Raw genomic sequence first — 6123 nt, 5'->3', positions numbered from 1 at the left:
GAATTGATGCAGATGTTCTAAGAAATGATGAATATGCAACTAAGTGATGATATTGTGAATTACTGATTCTATTTGTTAATGTTTTATTTGGTTTGTCAATTTTTTTAATTATTAAATAAATTTTTAAAAAAATATCCAGGAACAATAAAAAGGATCTCCTGGTTCAAATCCATAGGTCCCCTGTTAGTCCTCAGACTATGCTGCCTCAGTGATGCTTCCTAGGTTTACTGTGCCCTGATCCATGTCATGAACCAGGAAGTTCATGAACTGTCCCCAACCAAAATCCACATGGTTTAATGGAAAGAATCACAGCCTGGAGACATGTCTGGAGATGTGGATACTGCATGGGCCTCAAAAGTGGTTAGCAGGATTTCATCAAATTTCAGTTTTGTCATTTATAACATGAGGAAAACAGACAAGTAAATCCCAAAGTCCCTTCCAACTATAAGTGTCAATGTTATTCTGTGCCACTTCTGTCACTATATTCTGATGGAAAGTAGAGATGCAGAAAAGAGTGCAGGGAGTAGGGCTAGGCAACATCTGGGTATGAGTTCATAGAAGAAGAGGTTGCTGGTCTTAGTGCTTTCCAGAAATGAGAAATTTCCAGTGTGCTGAAGGAGTCGTGGATGAGAGTTTTTATAAAGCTGAAAAGGTGCTTACACAGCCAAATGCTATGTGTGAGGGGGGTATAGCTCAGGGGTAGAGCATTTGACCGCAGATTAAGAGGTCCCTGGTTCAAATTCAGGTGCTCCCTAACACATTGGTTTTCCTAGTCATAGAGCTTCTTGCTTGCATTCTCAGACTTTTGCCCTGGCTCTCCCAAGGCAGACCAAAGGGCTATACATATAGAAGACTTTCCAGGACAGTAAATGGTAACTCCAAATTATCACCCTCAGCAGCATTCTTCCCACTAGGATGTATTCCTAAGACTTGTATGGTACAGGATTCCTGTTTGGGACTGAAGGAAAAGACAATATGTTATGCTGGGGTGGTTGTCAGACATAGGGAGACACATTACAGCATTCAGGGTCTCGCGTAGCATAGACCTTTTGCTCTGGGGACCTCATTTCTCACATGCCACAGCATTCAGGGTATCCTGTAGGGTAGACCTTCCACTCTGAGGGACTTGTTTCTCACCCACCACAGATCACTTAGACACTTGCCCCAAACCTGTAGACCCAACCCTGGCTTTGCTACTCCAATGAGAGAAACAAGGGGTCTGTGTTTGGAACTCTGTGAAACCATTTGAACTTCTGTCCACATCTGTCTGCACTAAGGCCTAGTTTAGGAGTATATGTTTCATTTTGGTAAACCAATAGCCAGCTCCTGGGGCTAAACTTAAAGAGAAATAGCTAATGTGCTGAGGGTCCTATGGATATTTCTCTTCCTGCCCCACAGGGACCTCCACCCAGGGACTGAGGATAGAACACTGCAATTCTGTAGAAAGGTGTCTCACTATGCATTATGCATGGCAGCTTCCAAAAGGCATTCTAGAACGGAACTATAACTCCATTTTACAAAGCTGAGTGTTAGCAGACAGGTGAAAGATAACAACTAAGTTGCACTAGTATGGCAGGTCGTATAAGTCAGTGGTAGAGCACTTGACTACACATCAAGAAGTCCCTGGCTAAAATCCAGGTACCTCCTTATTTGCCTATACTTTTGTTGGCTGAGGCCATACACATACCCCTTTCATGGGCCAAACACAAAGGCTAAAGCCATCTCCAGGATTTGGAGTGGGTAGGAACCCCCAGTTTGGTAGCTGAGGATACCCAAATACTACTTACATGAGCCCTAAATGTAAGTTTAAGTGTTCTCCATCAATTGGAGTTTGTAGGAGCAACCCCACAAAACCTCTCTCTTGGGTCCACATAACATGGAGTCACAGTGATGTGTCTTTGATGTGTACTGGGTATCGTATCCTCAACCATGCTGTAATCTCTGATGGGACATGCTGACATGGAATCCTCCCACTTCACAGTGTCTGGTACAGAACACACATAGTAGCTGTCAAAAACTTTTTGTGAAAGAAGGCCAAGTGGAAAACAGCCTGACCAAATGTCAAAGGGGTGCCCCAGCACAGAGAAAATCTGGTAAGATTGGGAGAGATGCTTACATTTATACTTCTAGCACTCAATGACTGAATATCCCTAAGATTTTGAGAATCAAGAGCAAACAGGCAATGGAATGAAGTTCTGATACATGTGACAACATGGATGAGATCTGAAGACATCATAGTGAGTGAAAGAAGCCAGACACAAAAGGGAAATTGTGGTATGGTCTCACTGATGTGAAAAATCAGAACAGGCAAATCATAGAGGCTGATACTGGAATAGAGATTATGGGGGCCAGGGTGGAGATACAGGATACATTGCTAAGGCTTGTATGGTACAGGATTTCTGTTTGGGGCTGAAGGAAAATATTTAGGAAAGAATACTGGTGATGATAGCACAACATGTGAATAAAATGACCCCCACTGAATTATATGTTGGAATGTGACTAGAATAGAAATTTTAAAAGAAAAACCATAGGACTGTATGATACAAACAGCGGACCTTATGTAACTGGTGAACTATATTTAATTATGATATACATATATTAATATATAATTCACAATTATAATAATATTCTTTAATCCACTGTCACACAGATACCACACTAAGACCTGGTGTTATTAAAGGTGAGGCACTATAGGGAACTCTGTATTTTCTGTGTGATCTTCTTGTAAACTTACAACTTCTCTAATGATAATTGTAAAACAGGATTCAAGGACAGCAGCAAGTACTGGTGAGCAGGGAGAATCTAATTTTCAGGGTAATCAGATTATATGTGAATGCCTCATCTTCAAGAAAATACTACAAGTCAGACAAAGAAAGAGCATAGTATGCCCTCTTTGAAGGAATAAAAGCAAAATTGAGAGAAACCATCTCCAAGGAAGCCCAGACATTGGGTTTACCAGATATGAACTTTCAATCTACTATGTAAATATGCTCAGGGAACTAAAGGAAAACAGAACAGATAACTCAGGAAATAAGGAAATCTATGAACTAAATAAGAATATAAACAAGGAGATAGAAATTCTAAAAAGAGTGCAAATAGAATTTTTGAAACTCAAAAGTACAAAAACTGAAATAAAAAATAAAACATTCACTATGGCACTACAAAAGCAGATTTAAACAGGCAAACTGGAAAATCAGCAAACTTGAATGCAGGAAAATTGATATTACCCAGTGTGGAAAATAGAAAGAAAACAAAATGAAGAAGAGTGAACAGACCCTGAGGGACTTATAGAACACTATCAAGCAGACCAACATGCAGATTATGGAAATCCTAGAAGTAGGAGACAGATAGAATGAGATAGAAAGAATATTTAAAGAAAAAATGGCCCCAAACTTCCCAAATTTGATGAAATTTGAGAATATATATGCTCAAGAGTTCAACAAACAACTAGGAGGAAAAACACAAAGCAACCACACGAGGCATATTAAAGTCACATTGTGTAAAGACAAAGACAAAGAGAGATTCTTCAAAGCAGTGAGAGAGAAGCAACTCATCACACACAGGGTATCCTCAATATGATTAACATTTACTTTTCTGGAGAAATCATAAAGGATTGTTACGATCAAGAGCTAAAGGGAAAAAAGCAACAACCTATCAACCTAAGTTTTTTAAAGAAAGGAGAATTTACAGGTTTAAAATAAAAAACAACTGGGTGATACAATTACCAGCAGGACTGCCTGACAAGAATAATCTAGGGAGAACTTCAGACTGAGATGAAAGGATACCAGCTGTATGTAGAAATAAAGAACAATGTTAAACATAAATACATATAAACACATATCATAAACATATAAACATAAAACATAAATAAAGCCAGTATCATTGTGCTGTTCATTTGTAGCTCCTCTCTTTTACTATATGATCTATAAGGCTAATAAATGGAACAAAAATTATGAATCTGTGTTAATGTGCCCATGTGAAGCATAAAGGAGAAAGGAAACTAAGTTTGTAGAGTTTGTTCTGCTCAACCGATGTTGCCATTGCATGACCTTGGTGCTGAATTATTAAAATATGCGCTCCAGATGGGAGGATTGGCTATCCTACCAGAAGGAGACATACTTTGATAAAGTTATCTAAGTCCTAGGAAACTCCTCTCAGTCTCTAGCCAGTTCCCAGGGGACCACCTTGGCCAGGTCACACAAGCTAGTTGGAATCCAGCCACTATTGTTTAAAAACATTATTGTGTAAAAACACTATTGTGTAAAAAACTGCATACAAGCAGTTAGACTGGGGGTATCTTATCTGAGAGGAGGACACTCTCTGCTCAGGATTTTTCCAGTCAGACTCTGAAAATGCTGTCTTCGGGATTCCCCAGCATTCTCTGGGTGTTGGTGTATTCCTGCCTGGTGATGTAACTTACTTTACTTTATTCTTCTGACTTTCTTCTATTAATCAATAAATAACTGTTTGCTTAAATTCAAGAAAGGTATGTTACTCATGAATCAGACCCTGTTCAAATTGAGGCCTCACCCACCCACATTTCTTAACGAAACATGATGAAGGTTAAAGATGTAATATGTGGCAATAACAATGTGAAAGCAGAGGGACCAAGATGTATAGAGACATACAGTTGCAGGCTATTGAACTACGTTGGCTTTATTCAAACTGGGTTGCTTTAAGTCTAAGAAGTTAATGTACTCCCAATCGTAGACACAAAGAAAAGAATAAAAAACATACAGAAAAGGAAAGAAGAAGGGATTAAATATGGTACAGTACTAGGTAAATAAATGAAATATGAAGAAAGGGATAAAAGGAGAATGAAGGTCAAAAATCATATAAGACATACAGAAAAACAGATTGCTGAATAGCAGAAGTAAGCCCTTCCTTATAGGTAATTACTTTAAATGTAAGTGGGTCATAGGTCTCTTTCCTCATACTGTCCTTGCCTGATATCAGGGCTAGGGTGATTCTGGTCCCATTGGATCAGTTAGGAAGTATGCCCTCTGCTTCAACTTTTCTAAGAGATACCTAAGAATTAGTGTTAATTGTTCTTTAAATGTTTGGTAGAATTCACCAGTGAAATTGTCAAATCCTGATCTCTTCTTTGATGATGGGTTTGATTACTGATTAAATGTCTTCATCTATTATAGGTCTGTGGTAGACTGAATTATGTATCCCAACAAGCACATGTCCTTAATCTGAATCTGCATTCCTGTGCATGTGAGCCCAAGGTAAATAGGATGTTTAAAAAAATTTTATTTGGAGGTACATGCTAGGAATCAAACCTGGGTCTCCTGAATGGCAGGCAGCAATTCTACCACTGAATTACCCATGTATTATTGGAGATATTGCTTTTAGTCATGGTGTAGTCTACCTTGAATGTGGCTGGGTTTTAATCCAATTCACTGGAGGTCTTATAATATTAACCAGGAAGTGTCAGAAGCTAGAATAGAGTGGACATTTTTATGGGAATAGAAATACAAGCCAAGGGACCTCCACGATGTCAGCAGGCAGCACCAGAATGCTACCATCTGTACAAGAGAAATCCAGCTTTGCTGATACCTTGATTTTGGTTTTCTCTTTTAAGCTTAAAACTGTAAGCCAATAAATTCTCAATGTTTAAGACAAAACCAGTTTGTGATATTTCTCACAGAACTTCAGGCAAAGTGAGACAGTTCTATTCAGATCTTTTATTTCTTTTGTATCAGTTTGGTGGTTTGGGTATTTCTGGGAAATTATCCATTTCATTTAGCTCATACGATGTGTTGGCATACAGTTGTTCATGTTATCCTCTTATGATCATTTTGATTTGTGCATGGTAAGCAGTAATGTCTCCCATTTCATTTCTGATTTTTGAAAAGCCTCTTCTTTCCCCCTTCAAATGATCTCAGCACACTTGCCAGAGATCAATTGTCCACAGATGTGAGGTTTTTTGTCTGGGTTCTCAATCTTATCCTGATGGTCTCTATGACTACCCTTTATCAGTACAAAAGAAATTAAGAAACCAATCCCACATGAAGAAGCATCAGAAAGAAAAAAATTCTTAGGAATAAATTTAACCAAGGAGAAACAAGACTTGTTCACTGACAACTACAACACATTGCCGAAAAAGATTGAGACCTA

General features: G+C 38.6%; 1 non-coding gene across 1 annotated transcript; it reads left to right on the top strand.

The window, feature by feature from the left end:
* Positions 1-682: 682 nt before the first annotated feature.
* On the top strand, positions 683-754 carry TRNAC-GCA (transfer RNA cysteine (anticodon GCA)). Its single transcript has one exon. It is a non-coding gene; the product is annotated as a tRNA-Cys (tRNA).
* Positions 755-6123: the final 5369 nt, after the last annotated feature.

This window comes from Tamandua tetradactyla, chromosome 1 (assembly GCF_023851605.1).
Source record: "Tamandua tetradactyla isolate mTamTet1 chromosome 1, mTamTet1.pri, whole genome shotgun sequence".
NCBI classification, from domain to species: Eukaryota; Metazoa; Chordata; class Mammalia; order Pilosa; family Myrmecophagidae; genus Tamandua; species Tamandua tetradactyla.
Note: the sequence above shows the minus strand (reverse complement) of the source record. Positions and strands in the feature narration are given on the sequence as shown.